This window comes from Monomorium pharaonis, chromosome 2 (assembly GCF_013373865.1).
Source record: "Monomorium pharaonis isolate MP-MQ-018 chromosome 2, ASM1337386v2, whole genome shotgun sequence".
Classification (NCBI taxonomy): Eukaryota; Metazoa; Arthropoda; class Insecta; order Hymenoptera; family Formicidae; genus Monomorium; species Monomorium pharaonis.
The window spans coordinates 30,441,401-30,464,648 of NC_050468.1; the positions used below are offsets into that span (position 1 = coordinate 30,441,401).

General features: G+C 32.8%; 1 pseudogene; it reads right to left on the reverse strand.

Moving 5' to 3' along the window:
- Positions 1 to 7,261: 7,261 nt before the first annotated feature.
- The window catches only part of LOC114255463, a 58,262-nt pseudogene continuing 42,275 nt past the window's right edge, over positions 7,262 to 23,248 (reverse strand).

The following is a 23,248-nucleotide window of genomic DNA, read 5'->3' on the forward strand; positions in this document are numbered from 1 at the left end:
CATAAACATGAAATTAAATGTGTGTGCGTGTGTGTGTGTGTGTGTGTGTAATATGCATATAATATGCAACATATAGAAGAAAGTAGTCGAAATACCACTTTGTGTTTGGATTATATTTCAAATAAAAATTAAAAATAAAATTCTTAAAATATGAATACGAACTAGTAAATATCCTTTATCACGCGACATAACAGATTTTAATATCGTTTCGAATATTGTAAGTTTATTATTAAACGAAACTGAGCGTTCTAGCCCTAAAACCAATGTAGATAATAATACCACATTTTTCTTTTTTTTTATATGAGTTATCTATAAATAGTACTTATAAGTTAAAGTATGTGAGGATTTTTAAAAGCCTTTCACTTTCATGTAAAACGATGCTGGTCGATACAAATACTTTATGTTATTCCGCAAGTCGCAACGTGCAGCGCGATAACATAAAAATGATTAACTCAATAGATATATACAAAGATTATATAGATTAATAGATAGCTGTCATAAGTAGATCATATTTTTATCAATATTAATAAAGTGCTTAGTTTCCGAGTTTCTGAGAAACATGGAAATATTGCTTTAGGAGACCTATGTTTGAATTAGGTGACTTTTCTCTATTAATTTTTCTTTTTTTTTACAAAAATCAATAAAGCTTTCACGACAGTACCATGTGCCAAGTAGTAATAATAATAATAATAATCCGTACTCAGCAGATAGAGAAGCAAGAGAGCCCCTTTCATCCTTAATGACTCTTATTTTATAATAAAATCACCTGTTACATCATTTGTTATTATGCATATATGTGCACTTTCTGATAAATAGCACGCGAAAAGTGGATTTTCCATTACACTCGCTGCACATTTTAATAAACTATGTCGAGTAATCGCCATCGCTCTCGTATATGTGCCACAGATGTAAAGCGATTCGATATCGGATTATTAATCTCTCCATCCGTTAGTACAATTTCATCACACAGTTTGACGTTCCATTATCAAAACGCATTTTTTTCTGTATTTTCTTCGGTATTTCTACAACGTACGATTATAATTCATTTTCAGTGTAATAATAATTTAAAAATGTGTAATAATATAACAATGTTACGATAGTAATGTAATCGATAACACATACATTTTACGCATTTGTTTTCTGAAAAAAAACTCTTTTAATAACAGGTTTTAATAATTTCCCTCGAAAAATATATGAAAAATTCGTATTTGCAAACGATACGGAATAGCGATCAAAATTGTACTATTACAAGCAATGATAATCGTTGAATTAATGTTCTATTAACATGCGCAATGTGCACGACATTAACGCAAGCATGCATAAAGACAATGTTGTAGGATATGTTAGGCGCAGCATGCTCCCGCATAACTCCAAGGAGGCGGGCTGTAATAATCTATATGTAAGGACCTTGACTTGCAAATTAGTATATTATTTTCGCACGTTTACGGGATAACCGTATCGCCATCTCTCTCTCCTTAGGCTTCACAACGACGTAAATGCGCCTGACCTGCAGGCAAAGTACTGCTCTCTGTAATTGGACACCCCGCTAATGCACCCCGTCCTCGTTCGTCGAACGTGAACGGAATAGGGTGACTGCGAAGGAGCCGCGAGAAAATCGAAGGGAAGAAGCCGAAGAAGAAGAAGAAGAAGAAGGAGACGTGAGGAGGGCGTCACGTGCCGGTGCGGTAAGCGTCGTTATTTAGTTCGATCGCGCAACCGATCTATTCTACCTTCGTAGTAGTACCACCGATGGGGTAGTAGTACCTTCCATCTCGATTCTCTCGCCCTCGACACTCTGTCGACGCTTCTGTAGAGCTTTCCGTTCGGTGTGTCGCTCACTCAACTTTTTCACCGCGTCGTCCAGCCCGTCGTCGCTTTTACGCGGTTTCTTCACTCCGCATAATGCACTCCGTTGCGTTTTCCATTCGATGTCTACATCGACGGAAACCACGGTTACCATTTTTATTTTTCCGCGAGGTTTCCTTTCCTTTCGCTCGTTCGACGTCCGCCTCGCTCGTTTCACCTGGCACAATGCGCGGCACACACTTTTTCGACCTGTCTTCCCGCGATCCTAGCCCTCCTTTTCCTTTTCCATTGCCCTTCCCATTCTTTTGGCGTGTACTTCCTATTTCCAGATTGAATCCCTATTCTTCCGAGTCTACTTTAATGTGCGGAGCGCCGCTGCCCACCTCCAACTGCGGTGAACTGAATATGACCTTATCGTTTCGATGCTGCACGATGCTATAACGTCCTCCGCCGTTCTGCCATACTCCGATTCAGAGCCCGCAGCTTCTGGGAGCTTTAGTTTCTCCCGCAGCTCGAAGATGCTAACCTCGAGATAGAATCGACGACCCTCGAACGTTTCAAGAGTTCGCAATGGTGCTCGGCATGGCCATATTTCGTTCTCGCAAAAGCGCGATAATCCGCCCGAACTTTCATTTACCGAAGATGTTCAACTCAAGCTCGAAGACAAAGAAAGAGAGAGGGAAAGAGAGAGAGAGAGAGAGAGAAGATAAGGGAGCTAAAGAGGATGGTAGCGATAGACAGGACCAAAGAAATTGAATCCATTACGCGATAGATCCGATGATGAAATCTCGGAGGGGTTTATCTTATACCGTGCCGATGTTCTCGAAAGTTAAATGTTCTTCTAGGCTACATTACATTGTTCTCCGATAACAAGAAACTCAATCCGATCGTTCATTACAATGTAAGTAATTCAAGTCACTATCAACTTCTTATTAAAAAATTTCAAATTTAAGAATAAAAATTTGATTTCATCCCATCTTATAATATTATTCTTGTTACCTTTTTATCTGTGATACTATTCAGGGAAAGAGTGATCGATCTTCGTTTATATCATCGATTATATTTGCAATTCTATAAATCGTATAAAGTGCAGCTTATAAAATATTATATTTTACTATTTTAGTTATTTTATTATTTTTTACTATAGTATTTTTTGTATTATATAAAATAAAAATATTAAAATAAAAAAGTAATAAAAACTATAGTAATAAAATACTATATAAATATCGAAAACTTCGATTCAATTGACATTTGCACGACATTTTGCAGTGAATGAACTAACATTAACAGGCTAAAAAGTTTGACGGTAAGTTGATTCATGGCGCAGTGATAACCAGCGCTTCGTTTACCAAAAGGTGAGACGCGCCCGAATGCAGGAAGGAATAGAAATTGAATATATTACGGCTGAAGCGTCGCTGTATAACGCAGGGTCGTCTATCTTACTGATTTTCCTGGCAAACTCATTCGCTCCTTAGACGATGCATTCATATCGCACTTAAACTCGACAGAACATTGCCCGCTATACAACGTTTATTATTGACGAATAAACCATTCGCAAATTTTATGCAGATTCGTTTGTTTTACAGATAACTTTTATGCATATCATACATATGCATTTAGCAACAGCTTCAATCCTAATTTAATAACTTTCTATACAAACTGCACTTGATAAACTTGAACTTCAATGACGGTATATTCTTTCAACTAATTGCATAAACTGCATAAATTGTTTAAAAGAAAGCAATTGCAACTTCTTTAATTTGAAAAAGGGAGGAGAAGTCTAATAGATATCATTGCCATAATAGATACTTGCTCTAGCATTAGTATTATTAAATTAATTATCAATTTAATATTGGAATAATATTGTGCTTTAATTCAAGAAATTGGGTTTTAAAACTACAAGTAATGCTGCCGCGACAAACAATTTAAGAAATTAGAAAATGCATATACAATATTATTAACCACTAAGATGTTGCTATGATACTTCGTTGAACTTTTTTCGATTTTAAAAGTGTGTTACGCATATCACTTATTTCAATTACTGTCTGAATTATTCTTTAATTCTTTAATGTTAACATGTTATAACCTATACATTTATATAATACTAGCTATGCCCTGCCACGCGTTGCTGTGGCTCTCCATTCTTATGCTACGGTTTTTTAAAATTTTCTTTGCTTTTGTTGTTTAACTTTCAAGAGCCTTGCTTTACTGTTGCTCTTTTTATTTTATTTTTGAATAAGCATTTATCTATCTTTAATAAATATAATATTCATTTATTCACGTACTTCTAACTTTTTTTTCTAAAAACTGCCATGGATTTAGAAATTCATTCAAAAGACTGTTTTAAATAAGTTCCTTTTTTTTCAATAAAATAACAGCTATCTTTATTTTTCTTATTACCTTAATTTAAACACAATAGAAACATTCTTCGCCTCTCCTGATCTCTCCCCGTCTCTCCCCGTCTCTCCCCGTCACTTCCGGTGTCTACCCGTCTCTCCCGGTCTCTCCCCGTCTCTCCCGGTCTCTCCCGGTCTCTCCCGGTCTCTCCCCGTCTCTCACGGTCTCTATCCGTCTCTCCCCGTCTCTCCCGGTCTCTCCCCGTCTCTCCCCGTCTCTCCCCATTTCTATCCGTCTCTCCCGGTCTGTCCCCGTCTCTCCCCGTCTCTGCCCATCTCTCCCCGTCTCTCACGGTCTCTATCCGTCTCTCCCCGTTTCTCCCGGTCTCTCCCATCTCTTCCCGTCTCTCCCCGTCTATCCCCGTCTCTTCCCATCTCTCCCCGTCTCTCCGGTCTCTCCCGGTCTCTCCCGGTCTCTCTCCGTCTCTCCCCGTCAATGTGTCAAAATTTCAATAATATTAATAAAAAACTATTTATTACACTTAAATTATGGCCACCATTTTTTAAACACACGGTATTTTCAAAATCAGACCCCATAAGAACACTCCCGGTTACGAATGCAACGTTGTGTCAAAATTTCAAAGCAACCGGTGAGAAACTTACGGAGATCTTAGATAAGGAACAAACATTTGCATTTTTATTTATATAGATATGTTAAAAAGTAATAGCGAGATAAGAAAGAGATGTTCCTTTCTTATGTATATATATGTTCTTTATATATGTTTTATATACGCAAAGGTATCTGGAAGTAGAAAACTATCTTTAAAGTTATATTAACATATTTAGATCGAATATCGAATAAATCTACTGTACAAAAATACCGCTTAAATCCACAGATATTTTGCGATGCTAAAAGCGATTTTTATTACATATAATGTCCATAAATATTTCGAATTGAATATAAATTCGAAAAAATCTAAATGGATAGATATAAAATAATGTAAATATCGTGAAACATTTATTTAAAATATTTATACAAAGTCGGCAATATTTAATCAAAATTATATATATCGAGTTTGCTTGGAAAAATAGCTTCAATTTTTGTTTTTCTATACCATATCCGAGGTTCCTCAAAAATGAAAGAAAAAACTACAAATGTTTTCTCTATGTTTTTTCATTGAAAGAATAATATTGAAAGAAAAAGTAAACTTAAAACATTTTAAATGGAAAAGAATTAAATCTAAATATGAAGAATATGTAGATTTCAACGATGCAAAAATACACTTTCTATCTATTCGGAGCATATAAATGCGATTAAAATTAGAGAAACTATAAAGCATTTTATGAAAGTTATATAACTAAATATTAATAATTAAATTTAATTGTACGTTATTATACTACTAAGTTATTAAATTCGTAATATAAGCATTTCTCAAAGACAAATTTTTTATTTTATTTGCGTGACATGTAGAATCCATAAGAAAAACAATATATTAATTAATATAAAAATCTTAAATATTAATAAAATCTCGCCGCATAATAACTTGTAATAACTCTAAAAGAAAATATTTTTTAATATAACGATAAATTAAGAGATAATTATAAATGTATGTGTAAGTAATTATTAAAACATTCAACTTTTAAATGTTTAGTAATAAAAACTTAAATATGCTGTAACAGCAGCTATTTTTACGAAATCTAGTAAGTAGATACCGTTACATTATCGTTCATTATATTCCACGGTATCGTTAGCGTTACAGCTTCCGCGAAGAAAGCTCTCAAGAAAGAACATAATTATAATGATGACGACAAGAAAGCATAATAAGAAACTATGTTAATGTATTTCGAAACCCAATTATTAACAATAAGTAAGAAAAGAGCACATCTAGCGACTCTGTAGTGGCCCCCTTATGAATTTCTGCGTTAGATTATTAATGCGTTAAGATTATTTAATGAAAGGAATAAAGCGACACAAGCGTCGTTTGAAGGTCCGACGATGCAAAGCGGAACGAAGGAGAGGCAGGTAGTCTATTATGTACCGAGTCTAATAACAGCTTACCGGAGCTTACTAAAGCTTCCTGAGAGCTCCTGGAAGCGAAGTGATTGTTACAGATATCGAGCGTGACAACAAAGAGGTAGGACCAATGGGATTAAAAAAATATTCACTAAAGAACTCTTATCTTTTTATAGTAATTTCTGCGATTGTTGATTCTTTGTAATTGCACAAAAATCTGAGAGATTTTCCGAATTGATCGGCACGATACGAAAATTACAAAATGAACATGGAGAAATACCAATATTAGCTTAAGAGGATTCTAAAGCTTTTACCGATTATTTTGATTATTTTCAATTCACTAATCTTCTAATTGTATTTACAGAATTAAAAATCCTTTTCCATAATTAAAATACGGTAATATAATGCGCACGTAAGAATTTTATACAAAAAACAAAAAAAAGTTTAATATGATTGATAAATTAGAATTTTTTTTGTTTTTTATATAAAATTCTTATGTGCGTATTATATTACCGTCTGTACTTTAATTGTGGAAAAAGATTTTTAATTCTGTAAATACAATTAAAAAATTAGTGAATTGAAAATAATCAAAATAATCGATAAAATAGGATAGCTTTAGCATTCCTGCTCCTAATGTTACAGGGATTATTTGATTAACTTTAACTCATATTTATCGTAATATTGCTAATAAAAAATATACATTGTTTTTCAAAAGGTTAATCTTAACAATTTTTAACAAAAAAAATTAATATTTATTAAAATAAACTAAAATAATTGATTTTAAATTAATGTTATAGAATTCAAAATGGTAAATAAATTTATGCACATACATTAATTAATATAAGTAACGTATGTATAACATTATTAAAATTGAGAGGTCAGCGAACGATCATAGTAGGATTTTAATGTTCAATAATATGCAGAACTTATTACGGAAAATATTACCTCAGGATTTTCCGTAATAAGTTCTTTGCAGTACTTTAAAATATTTAAATATAATAAAAGATGCTCGTTAGCATCAGTATTATTAAATTGATTATCAATTTAATATTGCGATATTATTATCATGGTTCAGTTTAAAAAATTGTCTTTCAAAATAAATATTTTCGGTCGCGCTATTTAAAGAATCAGAAAAAATATATAAAATCACACAAAATGTTATGTTTGAGTATTAAAATCCTGTTATAATCCTTCGTTGGGCTTCTCTCGATTTCAATTATAATATGTGTGTGTATATTACATACTGGATTGCTAACAATAACGTATAACATTCTGTCCTAATCAACTTCATAATAAAAAATTTTTAATTCAAAAAGCAAAGCTTTCTTTTCAAAGCATTCAATCATTTCTTTAATTATTTAAAATACTATTATTTTCATATGATTTATATATTATCATTTGTCGATTTATGACAAATTAATTGGATTTGTTTATACATCATCAACATTTCCAATGTCTTCTATTTAAATATTTTTCTCTGAAAGGCAAGTTCTTTACTTATTCAAGTAGCTTTTATCATTAAACGGTATAATTAATCAAAAATATCCCATATTATCCGATTCATAAAAATTGGACGAAAGTAGAACATTTACGAGAATACTTTGATAAGTGAATATCGATTAGTGCGACATCGTTAGCTTGAAGGAACTATCGATCCGATTCGAGGGGCAACAGAGAATACTCAGGCGTCAAATGTCAACGAATGACAGCGTTCGAGTTTCACGAAAGACGATAATTCGTCGTGCAGATATTAATCGAGAAGATCATTTGTCTTTTACAAATCGCGAATAAAAAGGAAAGAATAATGGTCGTCTGTTGTCCTTACCTTTCCGGAGCCTCTCGAGTTGCATAGGAGAACACCGGCAGCGTGAATCCTGTACTCTTTGTCGAGTTGCTCGTGCTGTCCTTGAATTTTCCTGTAGACAAAGAATTTAACGGAAAGATTAATTTAAAAGCGTCTCATAAAGGCGAACACAAAATAGCTACAAGCTTTCTATAAGCTACTAAATTAAACGCATCATAATGAATAAAATTATGTTAAAAATTAATACCAAAGCTGAAGTATGAACAGTATACTCATTAATCACAAATAATAATCATTAATCACAAATTCATTGAAAGTAAACATTATCTTTTAATTTCTATGCTGAGAAAACATCTGCCTAAAGAAATATATCACTTTGAGTCCTATTTTCGCGTGAAAGGAGTAAAAAGGAGAAAGTAAAAAAACTGTTCGGCTACCACCTTTAGATCCTTTGGCTACGAGCCTAAGTCGCGGTAACGAGAAGAAGATGGCACCTTCACGACCCAATGACACATTTTTCGAGGGACTCTCAGCCGGTGATTCATAAACTAAAAAGTTCCTCGCAAGAAAAGCAACTTTAGCAATTACGAGAAAGCAGTCTTATAAATTAGGGTTCTTCCATTCGTGTGGGATGATCCTGTGCACTCACGTGCACTTGCATATGATCGCAAGCACATGACGGACTAGCGCAAGAGCGGGAACGTTCTCCATCTCGTATCCGGGAAATTCTCCAAAGCTTGACGGCGCAGTAAAGTTCAGAAGGGAATTAATTGCGCAGGCGGGAGGTATCGTATAAGCTTTTTTGTCGATTAAGCTGATTTTGAAAGCGGTTGCTGGACGCTTTAAACACGTCGAGCGACGGCGATAACATGCTAATCTTGTCTACAAAGACTCTGCTAACGTCGTAGACTATATACGAAACACTATACTCAAGAGAAATAAGGGAATATTAAATACAAAATTGAATAATACTTCATGGCTTCGCAGGCATTGAAATTATTAAAGAAGTTCTCAATTTTTTTCACGTTATAAAAGAACTTTTACTAATCAATTTTTAAGAATAAGTTTATGATTAATATATATATAGACATTCTTGAATTTTTTTCCAACTTTTTAACCGTACAGTTTTCTTTAAACTTCAAATATAACTTTTTGAAAAAACCGTTTTACTTTGAGAGAAGAGAATTTTAAATAATTTAATTACAGAATTATTAATATATATGAGAATTTTTAAGAACTGTATTTCTAAGAAAATCATTTTTGTATAAGAATATGAAACGTTTATAAATTATACAAGACTTTTTAAATATGATGTCATACTATGAATGAATATGTCACAGTGTCGCTTTTTATCGTGCACATTTAATCATTGTAAACATGTTGTTCGGAAAAATTATTATACTTTTCATCTTACGTAAGCGGCATGTATGTACAGTAATGGCAAAAAAATAGGTATACTTGTTTTTGTCTGTTTTTTTATTGTAAAAATTTTTTTTTGTAAAATATTTTCTATACATATAAATACACTTTTAATCCATGCCGTTGTAAAAAAAAAAATATTTTGTTTAAGCGTTAACGCACGTGTTTTCAAATTTAAAAATCAATAACAAGAGCAAGTGTATCTATTTTTTCTATCACTATTGTAGATACATCATAATTTTTTTCATACAGATATTTTAATTATTTTGTAATGTTTAACAAAAATTTTGACCTTTATAACTTTTATAAAGCATAGAAATAAAGCATAAAAATTTTATCTTTTTTGAATAAAAATTAATTTATTATATATATACTTACAATATCGAATAATAATCGAATTAAAAATCCGAAAAAAATTTTTATCAAAATTTAAGCCCGTTTATTTTTTTTATTCAAATAGATAAAGAAATAAGTAGATAAATGGAATTATAAGGAGTGTATAATACTCTACTTTCAACTTTCAAAGAAAGAAAATAATATAATAAAATGCCTTTGAACAAAATAAATTAAATCTGTTCAAACAAGCATAATGCTCATTGTGTTATACTGCAAGACAAACACTCGCAAGAAGCTTATAAAGAATCAAGACTGCTTAGAGATTTGCGAACAAAGCAAATAGTTGAATTATATATAGTTGACTGAGGATGTACGATTTCATCTCCCGTAACCTTTACCATGCAGAGAATAGAATTTACTGCGAACATAATTTCTCCTTTAATATTTCTTACAATATGCCAACATATTATACTAAAGTAATACTATATATAGTAATATTTCATCGGATAAATTTACATAAGCGTTATCGAGATTCGCTTTTGCTCCAGATTTTCTCTTCAAAAGATTTTCCAAGCCGCCAGAATCGATTTAAGTAAAGGTTACCCATTCGATTTCCCCCTCAAAGTACCTTGATTCCACGATCAGAAATCTTTTTCCTTACAGCTCCATTTCTATCTCTTGTCTCGGCCAGGATTAGTGGTAGCCGCGAAATAATAAATATGTAGACGTTTTTATAAATACCAAGAAATGTTGCATTTATCACTTTTATTATATAATTCTGTTATACTTGGTTACATTTGGATCTAATACAAATCTATAATATACTTTAATATTAATCTGTTCATAAATGTTTGTAACAACAATCTTACAATTAGTCTAATATCATTAATTTGTGTAACAGCCTGAACACATACAATTGCTTCCTTGAATACATACATATTGTCTCGTGCATTGGAGAAGAAGATTAGAAAATTTCCACACAGCCATTATCTAATAAATTTAGCAATGCTACATAATGAAAGAACCGACTGCGAAAGGTTCACCCGTGTGCAAACACGACGCGAATAGCGACGATGAAACTATACAAACAGCTTCGTATTATACGTGTGAAAAGAGTCTCGTGTCTCGCTGACCCGTTCTCTTTTTCAAAGTGTTATCTTCTTTCGTCACGTAATATCGCGAAGGACGAGAATAATTTCAAAAGAGTTTTAAAAATAAAATGAGAGATGCGTGATGCGGCCGAAAAATATGTCATGTTTCCGTTTCCGAGTCGATTCATTATGAAATCAACGCCAAGTATTTACGGTAAATCACGTAATTGAACTTTCACGTGACGATAAGATAATGCACAAGTTACGAAACTTTATGATGCTGCGTACTGTAAACTGAAAAGTTAGTTTAAACCTTGATATTAATGAGTTAAGCTTCGTTAAGACGTAATTTTGCTCGTTATGTTCGCTTGAGCATTATGCAGAGTATGCTGACGGTAACGCGATGAAACATTTTCTACGATGGGAGTAAAAAGTGCTGCGATAAAATTATTACTCCGTCAAGGGACCGCCCTCGCTAAATCTTTTAGAAGTTAAGCTCTTGCATTCCCTTAGGAGTCGATTCTAACATAAAGTTTGCGTTTATCCCGCATTTTAGTTTGCCTCTCAGTAGATGTATTATTCGAGAGTCTTTTGTTGCACAAATAATTACTTGTCATAACACATATAAAATTGCAAGAACTCTATCTTTTTCTCTTTCTGTAAAGAGAAAGGTAATTTTTGATAATCTTACTGATAAAAATCAGTGTGTCTGTTAAAAAAATTAACTTACACGTATAAAGATATACATGTAAAAGTATAAATACAAATAAAACAATAGAACGCGCCATAAATTGAAAGAAAACTTTTGCAATTTCATAAAAGTTAATTCAACAAATACGCATTTAAAATACACCAGCAGCATTCATATTTATACTCAAAGATATTTTTAGAGAAAACTTACGATATAGCGTGCAGCAATTCCTGTCGCTGCTTTTCCTTCACCTTTACGCTTCCACCTTCCTCGAGGGCTGCTTGCAATTCCCTTTGCAAGACTGCCAATTTGCGGCGCTCACCCTCCAAGAGTAATGAAGTAACCTGAAGCAAAATAAAGATTATTTGCTATCTCGCTGGATAATTAAACACATTTAATGAAATATATTTCGGCTTCTCGATACAGCATATCTCGAAATAAAAAACAAATAAATAATAATTGCTAAAAAGTAACTTTATTTAACTGGTATTATGTTCCATGTATGTACACCAAACAATGGTAAATTATCTGCAGCTACATAAATAGTGATATTATAATTGTCATTAAAAAAAAAATAAAAAGAAACGTAAAAAAATATTCTTTTGATAAATTCTTTACATGAAGATATTAAGAATGTCTTTAAAAATTGCTAAAATCTCAATTTCCGTAAAGATCCGGTACTATTCTGAGCAACAGTTGATGCATAAGATTTACTTATAACACGACTTTCTGTGAATAAGAGCTTATCATGCTTTCTTCTATTACCTTATTCTATTAAAAGCTTCTTACCGTAGACCATAGGCGTAAAAAGAAAGAAACTGTTACATTTACCATCTGAGAACACGTATGATAAAGAAGAGAATATTGGAGAATATATCAGCTGATGGCAATACAGTACTTTCTTCAATAATCGTGTGTTGATATATAGATTTAACACTTTGCCTATCGACAGGGTTTCCAAATTAATAATTTTTACCAGTACAACTTTTTTAAAAAAAAATTAAAATAAATATAATTTTAAAGATAATAAAATAATTTTTAATACGACTTTAATTTCAATAAATGCAAATAAAATAAATACAATATGTTTGTAAAAACCAGTTTATAAAAATTTGTGATTAACTTTTGTTATAAATTTTTTATGTTATATATACGTCTATAAAATCAAATGGCAAAAGAAATAAAAATCTTAAACATAGGAAAAAGACTAAATATAGAACACACGCACACGCACACACAAAGTAAAAGTTTACGCACTCTTAAAACTAAAAGACATAATGATATTAAATTATGAATTATAGGATTTTACTTGGCACAGTTTCTTATTACTACTTTCTACTAAAAACGTTATAGCCTCAACATTCCGAGCATAAACAAAATTAATGGGTTAAAGAAGCGTATATTCTTTATAAATGCTATGAAAGAGGACAGCGTAAAAAAATCTCATGTTTTTATTTATACCTCGTAACGATTTCAGTTTCCCCGCTGCGCCCACACGAGCGCGATAAATCGTGCTGTACGCATCAGGCGCGTATATTTCGATTTCACGCGCGCGTACTGTAGCTCGCGCGCGAGCGTCTCGTACGCAGCGACGCGTGTAAAACACACGCGCGCGTACATGGAAATCGTTTCTGCACTTGTAATACAAGCCATGGGGTCACTCGTGCACGTGTATATTCGCACTCGTATACACACACGCGCAAGGAGATACCTGAATAGATAAACATAAGAGGATACGAGCTGCTCGCCGCCGCGACGACTCGCCCTTAAGCTCGTTGCGCTCGACAGAGGATCGCCGCATACGAATGTATTTTATAATTGGCCGAAAGCACTGGACTTCCTACGATTATACGAGTTATTAATGTCAGAGTATGCTAATTCCCCAGAATGAAAGCTCGCGTGGTTACACTCACGAAAGCGCGTCGTGCTGCTCTTTTGGTTTTGGCGCACCGGTTAATTGGTTCCCTATCGGGAGACCAGGATAAAATCAGAAGATATCTTCAGAATGTGTCTTCGGTATCTTCGCTATCTTTTCCTTCTTACATTAATTTTATATAATTTAATATTATGTATGTACATCATATACATATCAAAAGTTTGACAATAATTATAAGATAACTGTAATAAAATGTTGATCTTTTGCGAAAAGTAGTTAAAGGATATAGAAAGATAAGTAAATTTAAATGATTATCTGTGTAATATAAAATTATCTGTTAATGATGAGAATTACACAACTAATTAATCGTCAACAGTCAGGCTATTACATCTTTATTCAAATATATGTATATTTTTTAAATTCTTTCTTTTTAAATTGAAAGAAATAAGACAAAGAAATAATCTGGCACGTGAGAATCTAGCAAAGTTGTTGGTGTGTAAATGAATATCTTCAAATATAAAAACTACCTGAATTTATTCATCAAACATATATGTTTCTCAATATGTTTCAATGCCAACAATAGATAAATCCATCCAAAAGATCATAAAAGCTTGAACAAATCATGCCAAATAATACAGTTTAAAATAAAAAAACAAATAATAAAAGTATATGTCACAAACAATTACTTATTATTAGTATTACTCTTAATTTTTTAGCTTCTCTTTTCTTAATCTAATTATATTTATGTTTACCTTTAAGTTTTTTAATTTTTATTTTAATACGTCAAAAAAGGCAAGTTTTGTTAAAAAAATTCTGTACATATAAATCTGCATTGCGAAAATCTATGTAGAGACACTAGCAGCCGCGAAAGAATGAAAGGCATTCAGCCTTTTACAACCGTATCGCGCGACATGTTAAATGTTGTGTTTCAAGCCAGAATTTAAATTATATCGCGCCGCAACCGGTATAAGGAAATTCGATTCAAGTAGTTATGCAATAAGCAAATCATAATACATTTTTACCCAATTTTTACAATAATGATTTATCTTACAATGAGTTTGCGCATTACGTAATATTCCGCGATAAATTAGAAAAAAAAAACTTAAATATAAATATTAATAAATAACATTTCTTGAAGTCCAAACGAGTACTTTATTTGCATTGCAATTTGGTGTAAAACAGAATGAAAATAGTAATTCATACATTTCTATACTATTACAAAAATAGTATTCGATTTGTATATTAATATTTTTATATTCTATCAAACTCGTAGAAAAGAAAAGAAAAATACTCTCTAAAAGAGAAAATTTAACTTTTCTGTTAATTTGCACGAATTTTTTGGCACAATAGTTTACAAATTTGAAAATACATAGAGGAAATATCAAGAACGTGATGCACAATAAAATCTCATCGTAAAAACTTCAAATCGAGTCAATTGCGAATATTGCGTTATGACGAATCGCGCCCGCACGTCAATGCAGATAGCGGATTTCGAGGAAAGAATTCAAAGGAAACTTCTTTGCAGTAAAAATTTCGTTTCGCATCTACGTGCCTTGTTATAACTTAAAAGTCTATTTCAACAAGCGTGCGGATAGATGTATTTGCTCCTCTCCAAGATACGTCTCGCTATTTTCAATTGTTCGACTGAGTGTCTCTGAGGAGTTTCTGAAAGAAATGGCTCTCACAAGAGAAGATCTCTAGAGGGTCATGAGACTTTGTCCCGGCTTTCTTTGCGAGAGATTTTCTGAGAGTTGGATCTCCTTGGTGGAGAGAACCCTTCAGTCCGCTATCAGTCGGGAATCGCGGCAAGCGCAACGTGTCGATTAGGTTCACGCGATCACCGGAAGTTTCCGAACCGCCACCGGAACGTGCGAGTGCTCGTTGCCAAAGGTTCGTTATTGCACAGATCAGACTACCTTAGTTTGAGCGAAGTTCAGCGATAAGTCAGTTTGAATTGCCGGTCTCGTAGTAGCACGGGTGTCAAATCAGACTTGGTCAGCGTAAACTTTTATTGGCGAAGTTTGTTGGACCGGAACCGCTCCGGTCAGAAAGCAGTTTTTAGTAAGACCGTAAGATTAAGAATGTTTTGCCTTTATGCCAATATACCAGCTAGAAGCTATCGAAATTTAAAAACTACAAGGCTTCCTAGATTTATCCTTTGTTGTTCAATCATTATAAGCAATGCTACAAGAAGTTTTAAGTTTTAACAATTAATTTAAAAGCCTAATTATAATGATCAAATTATTTTCAGATCCCACTAAATTTTTCGACACCCTGAAAGAAATGTAAAACAAAATTTGAATATGATTAATAAAATAATATCGCGTTGTTAATTAAAAAATTGTATCGTCTTAGCCAAATATTTTGATTAGACAAACTTTTTAATTACTACAACGGTATTGTTTCATTCCTCGTACACGTATATCAACCAAATTTTGCTTGCTACAAAATATTTTTTTCGGTGTACTTTAACAAAACCATTCTTTCTGTGTAACATAGCGCACAAATATTGTTTGCTATCCCGCTCGATAATAAATCTTGAATTTTTACGCCGTTGTTTTATCTTCTATTGTGAGCTTTTTTTTTATAGCGTATGCATATTTTTTTGAAACATTTTTATTAGATTTTCCAAATAGCACCGACGGACGCATCGTGTTGCATCGTAAAACGGATATACGACACGATGCATAGACTCAACCGTCTGTCGAAATAAAACTTTACGCAATCACTTGGAGCACCGACTCCGCTTATTAAAGATCGCCGCGATATCGTACTGATTACGAGTATACCGAGCTATTATCCTGTCTAACGTAATCGCGCGTTCTCGCTGGCTTTCCGGACGCCCATGCTGATCGAGATGGAGAAAATGAAATGATTGCTTTTAGATGAACGTTGCACACAGCTGCTCAATTATGCGTAATTAAATTGTTATCGATAATTCATCACAACATTCGTGCGCACCCGTAATCTCGGTGGAAATTGTGAAATGCCGGTAGCATGGATTATATAAAATGTTTATGAATACTCATACATGGTGCGGAAATCTTTATGATAATGCTCAGTCATAATATTCTTACACAGGTATTCGCGGAAGTCTTTACTTAAACATATATTAAAACATATACTAAAAATTCAACACACTTAAGGAGAAATAAACTTACTATATATAACTTTTTGTCTGAAGTTTCGCTTTTCTTAATTATCGAATCCCACAGCACGATTACTGCATGATTACTTAAAAAATTCTTTGTGGTTTACTTTCGAGTAATAAATAATTCGATGTCGTTATGAGCGATTCATGTTGCAACATAATTAGATTAGGATTCTGTGTATATGTGTCTAATCAATTATTTTTGTTTTTATCACAGAAAATAAAAAATAAATAAATTATATAATTATAAATAAAAGAATACTAAATTTGACAATTAAAATTTTTCTTGTAATAGTGACAACTGTACACTCTTCCTAATAGCACAAGGTATTAGTACAATATTGGGAAGTAATGTAAATGCAATATCCATCAATATTGATCCAATATTGTAAAGTGGACGCTTCACTTTATTTAGCCAATTTGTCTAAGCAGCAATATTAGTTCAATATTTGTTCAACCAATTGGATCAATGTTAGATCAATCAATTTCTCATATTGGACATTAATTGCATCTTAATTTGGAACCAATAGTTATGACCAATATTAGCATTACATGGGGAAAACATTGGCCAATGCACTCCCAATATAATCAGTGTTTAGCAAATATTAGCCTATGTACTGCCAATATATTGTGCTACTACTTTCTCTTTTATTTTCCCCTTTCTTTCCCTTTTATTTTTTTTTTTTTTTTTTATATCATATGACAACATGTAAAAATTTTTTGAGATAATATAACATTTAGGCTGATATCGCGCTATTCTCACGCATATTATACAGATTTATATTTTTATAATACAATATATTCCATTATGTGACTTTGATTTCTAAAAATTATAGACTCGTGTTGTTTTCAAAATTGATTCGATTAAAGCAAGCGTTCACGTTGATTTATTTCATCAGCGGTAAAACACGAGCCTTAATTTTGCTTTCGATTAGTTTGACGATCTCCTCAATCGCGATTCTGTTATACCGGAACATTACACGATGCGGTGGTTGAAACGGAATATTATCCATGATGAAGCGAATTAACTGGTAAGTCCAGAGAAATCTAGCATAAAGAAACGACAAAGAAGAAAATTTCTTGATTGCTCGCTCGTACAATCGTTTTTTCTTAAACAAATATAATTTGTGCGCGCGAATACTTAAACAACATTACCGGTGGTTCAACAATATACAACAATGTCATTAGCAAAATGCATACGCAAAAAAAGAACATAATTTTAAAACGTCAAAATTTAATTGACAAAAATTTATTTTTAATTGTAGACAAACAATTTATTTGTAATATACATGTATTACAGATATTCATCAGAAATTAAATTATTAATTAAATTCTTTAGAAGTGTATTATCAAAGGTAGGAGATTAAGAAACTGTGCGCGCAATATGCATATAATATAATGTTTTTCATATTATCGCATAAGTGATTACCCTTCATTCTAGGGTAACTGCCCCGATCACTGCCAAAAATTACCATTTTTTTCAATTGTAATATCAGAATAAAAAATACGTATGATAGTGTTGTACTAATAGTAACGTTAAATATATCATAATAATATAATGTTAAACTAAGATTATCATATAAATATATAAATAAATATGAAGACAATATTAGATATAATATAACACGTGCAACAGTTATCGAGATAAAATACAAAAAGACAATATTTAGAACATTGATTGGCAGTAATAGATTCATATTATGTTATTTCTTTCATTATATTTAAATAATTATCTTTTGAATTTGTTGTTCTTAGTTTGTGTAAATTAAAATTTTTACTTAAATAATAATAAAGAAAAATTTTATTTTTATTATTATGTAATGAAAAAGAATTTTATTCGTTATATATTTAAATAACTACAAAATAAGCATATCAACTGCTACTACGTAGAGCGACAATAATTGAAACGTGTAAGTTTGGTACAAGAATATTACTATATCATTATAAAAAAAAACTTATGGCAGTATGTGTCTGTGTCAACATAATGCCAGACAATTTGCGTGAAAACAAATGAAAACGTTTGATTTATCAATATCGAAATCACTGTCATTATTTTATACAAAGAATTCAGCAAACTCGTTTATTATTAATAACGAGACTTCAGGGCAACAAATATACAAATAATGGACGACTCGTTCGTTCTTTGAAGAGCTCTGACCTTTACAATTCTTCATGCCTAATGCTAAAGTGAAAACGATCCTGGATTCACAGACCGTAACTAGGTTTCATGATACGCACGTGCGCAAAACTTACAAAATGTGTCCGCTTCTTCTTTTTTCTCGATACTATTTCACTTTCGATGGCACGATATCCTGAATAATTTCGCAAGATAAATCGTGTATCCCGCGAGTTGTCGAACGAGTATTGATCAAGTGTGAATTATAGCAGTGAAGAACAGAAGTTCATTGTCCTCCAAAAGTTCAATTCTGGTTTTGTTTCGCTTTTTGCATCGTACGTGTGTATCTCATATATATCAATTTGTTACGGGCGCATCGATCAATTAAACTGACGCTCATTAAATACTAGTAATAACAACGAAACATCGAGAAACCATTACTTACATCAAATCTTTAGCTACCATTAAAAATTAATTTATGTTAAAATAATGGTTGCACTACATTTGTGTAATAATTCACGAAATGTCATCGCGTGACTGTCTTTGCTCAATAATAATATGTCATTCGTTATTCGTTCATAATCATGCAGTTTCGTTAATTATTACACAATACTGTACAATACGAAATTTGAGGTTTAACAAGTTATTTCTTATGTGGTTTTGGTTAATCATAACTTTAGGCTTAGAATATGTTTATCACATTATGTCAAGATTCTGAGAAATCTACTATAAATGATAAAAATTACAATTTTGATATTTTTCGATAATTAATAACCACTGATTAAGCTACAAATTTATACAAGGTTTAAAATAAGAGATCAAAATTACTGTTGACAAAATTAGACTAAACAAAAATGGTTTTAAGATTATAACCTCACTTAAACTAATCTTACTCATGAACCTATGTAATTTATGAACCAATCATGGACACATTTTGTTCTAAAAAATTAATTTTTATAAAATATAACTTTTTCATATCTTTGAAGTCATTAAACACGAATTTAAACTCAAATTGTAAGCATCCTAATTATACATTCTCCAATATAAAAATTATATATAATTTAAAACTTTTCACATTTTAACCGCTATATTTTAAATTCGCCATTTTTTATTTTTAGAATTTACGTTTAAATTCGTATTCAACTCTAAAAATAAAGAGATTATATTTTCAAGATTTATATATTCTATAAATCAATTCACAGGCAGTGTTTTAAACTCTTACATCAATCTTCTCAAACATGTTCTCGTCATAAAACTCTAAATTTTTATTAATTTCTCTTCAAAATAATTTTGTAAATCATTTCTTAATTAACAATTTTTCTGTCTTGCGCGCGCGCGCGTCTGTGTTTGCGTGTGTGTGCATGTGACTCAAGTCATTAAAAATTTTTATTGATACTATTTAAACGCTCCTATTTAAACGCTCTTTATACTTATAAATTATTAACCTTTCTATCGAATTGTAAAAAGATTCAATAATTGATTATTTATTTTATCATTGTAAAAAGATAGTCAAGAAAGTGGCAATTGGACATGGAAAAGTGAAATATAAGAAAGCGTGATTAGAAAGCATTCCTCATCAAGGCACAAATTCTCGAGACCAGATGGCGATCAACATCTGACTTTACTAGTACCCCATACGATCCGCCAGAAAACAAACGCGGAGAAAGGTATAACAGATTGATCTGCCGCGACAGGGAGGAGAGTGCAACGATCGAACTTTCCTTGGTCGTTTCGGTTTCAGGTAGCTGACCGCTATACCAGAACCGATACGAGTTTTCTGGGTCGAGCCTCTCACTGCATGGCCTACACTACAATCGCCGGCAAAAGTGACCATTGAAGTCAACCAGTATATGCTCTCAGGTGAATGGATAGCTAATCCTAGCTCGAATATATTTCTCACCCTCGACAAGGATACCGGAGATCGTGCATTAAGCTACGCTCGTTCCTCTTTCCCGATTGTTCTCACTTTCAAGATCTCTTTGCACTAACAAACCTAGTGCCTTGGAAATAATTTTATAAGTTTCGCGAAACTTGTTGTGTGAATCTTTGTACATTTCGGTTAATTGAATGAAATTCCCACATGAATCTTACCTCCAACTGCACGCCGAAGAGATCTCTCGACCTGCCTGGTCTAGGAGCATTCAATTCTTGCATCTCGGCTTCTCGTTCTACCAGTCCCATTTCTTCAAGATACCTGAAAACATACGACAAAATTCTAAGTCTAATTGGATTTTTATTTGATTCTTATTTCTTGTTCTTAACAATAATATATGTAACTTATATTCTAATAATTAAAAAATATGAATAGAAATTAGTATGCTTCAATATTACAACAGCTTCATAAAATTAGTGTATACATTAAAAACATTTTTTTTAAATTTTTATTGAAAAATTAGTTACGCTTTTTTCTCGATCAAAACAATATGTTATGATATATGAATTATTAATTGCGGCGCCAACAAAATAGCGCAAATAGCAACGTTACAATGACTGAGTTTAACAAATATGCTTTTCTCTCTCCATGATGTATTACATCCGTTTCGAATTTCTTTTGCTTTTATGAAACGGTTAAGCATCATAAAAATGATATATATCATAAAATGATATATATGGCGAAATTAAATCAGAAGTTTTCTCAGAGAAACTATGGTAAAGTAAACCGGCTATAACAGAAACAAGGTGAGTTTGATATACGAAGCATTCTGCAGTGAAACATGAATCATTCGCGAAAGACTCATAACAGTTGCAAACGCATTTAAATGTCTGCATGACGAGCCCCGAGACAAATCTATTTTTTATAGAAAAGCAGTTAAGGTAAAAAAAAACATTTAAAATATTAACAATTTTAATGTAATGGTAATATCAATAAACTCTCTCACTCGTAAAATTTAAAAATATTTTTAAATAAATATCTTCGTAGAAGATCTTAACGATAATGAGTAATTTCTAACTATAGAAAAACATTTACTTATTAAACTCATTTACATACATGTTAAAAAATTTAAATTTAATTTCAATTTAAATGTTAAGAAAACTGTATCTCGAAAAATTTATTATTATGTTCATAATTAATTTTTTTTTCATTTTCTAATTTTTATTTTTCTCGCGCTTTATCTTATTTAAACTTTGTCATTATCAATTTTCATATTAGCTTAAAGATATTAATTAAAATAGGAATGACAAGAACGACAAGTTGAAACAGCGGAGTAGCATAATTCGAGGATATGAAAAAAAGGATAAGCTGGAATTAAATTTGATGATCAAATTTAAGATATTTCATTAACTTTAATTCGCAATTGCATTTTAAATCCGACAACCATGCAGTTTATGAGGAACTGAAAAATGTATTTAATTATTAATATAAAAATATTATTTGTAAGCAGATTCGCTTCGACGACCTCTTCTTATTTCTTGAATTACTTATTATTAATTATTATGTAATTTATTTAATTATGTTATAATGTAGGAATATAATATATATAAGAGGTATTAATCTACATTTCTGAATTTTTATCATTTTCTCTTCCCCGCCAAGCGTGAAAACAGCTTGAAAAGGTTACGCTCTTCCTCTCGTTTCGCACATGACACTTTCGCGTAAGCGCTATTACTCCGTTGGCATTTAAAACAATTACGAAGCAGGGTCATTACCGCGGCGCCGAGAATACCGCGACGCGCCGCGGTCGTCGTCAAAGCGTGCGAACCACCGGCTCATTGTCTGGGCGCGATCCGACATCGAGGAAACAATAAAGCCTGCAGGAGTGCCTGCCTGCGACTCACGAGAAAAACCGACTGTGCGTCGGATACGATCCTGGCAAAGAAAATTTCCCGCGTGAATCATTCGGCGTCCCTCGCGGATCGGCGACTTCAATAGCAAGCGGTAGAAAAGCGTCATGAAGAATTCGCGTGATTTCGCGAATCACGAAAAGTGTTTGTTTTTTTTTTTCCTTGATTCATTCAAAGAAGAGGCTCGACCGGCGGGAGAGTGAGAGGGACGGGACGGGAGAGAGGTGGCAACGCATCAGCAGGATGCACCGCAACAATGCGTCTGGGTAACGCGCGCGAACAATGAACGATATACACGGCGCGTACGTCCTTGTACCGTTATCTCGCTCGCCGCGGAATTATCCGCTAATTATTTGTAATTAATCGCGGAACCGCATGCGCGCGCGCGGGAGAGGGGACGGGGAGCGACGCCCCCCCCCCCCCGACGCTCTAAGGACAGCATCGTCCTCCGTCGTCCTGGGTGTGCGCTGATGGCGGTTTATCGTCTATCGCGTTACTACATAGGTTGTTAACGCCGCGCTGTAACGAACGTCGTTGCGCGCCGAACGTAATTGGTCTCCCCGCATAATTTGTAATTGCATTATTATTATTATCTCCTTTTCTGTGAGCGTTCTAATGCGTCGTGCAATTAGGCGCATAATTAATAGTTAATGACTACTGGACTATCTTGCGGCCCGTTCCGTGCCTTATCCTAATAGCGCATCGCGCCGTATTAATTTGCGTTGCAAAATGATTGCGTTCGCCATAACTTTTGTTACGTCTCACGTAGTCTTCCCTTTTATATTTCCTTTCTAGTTAAGGATGTACTACGTGTCACGTCTTAGA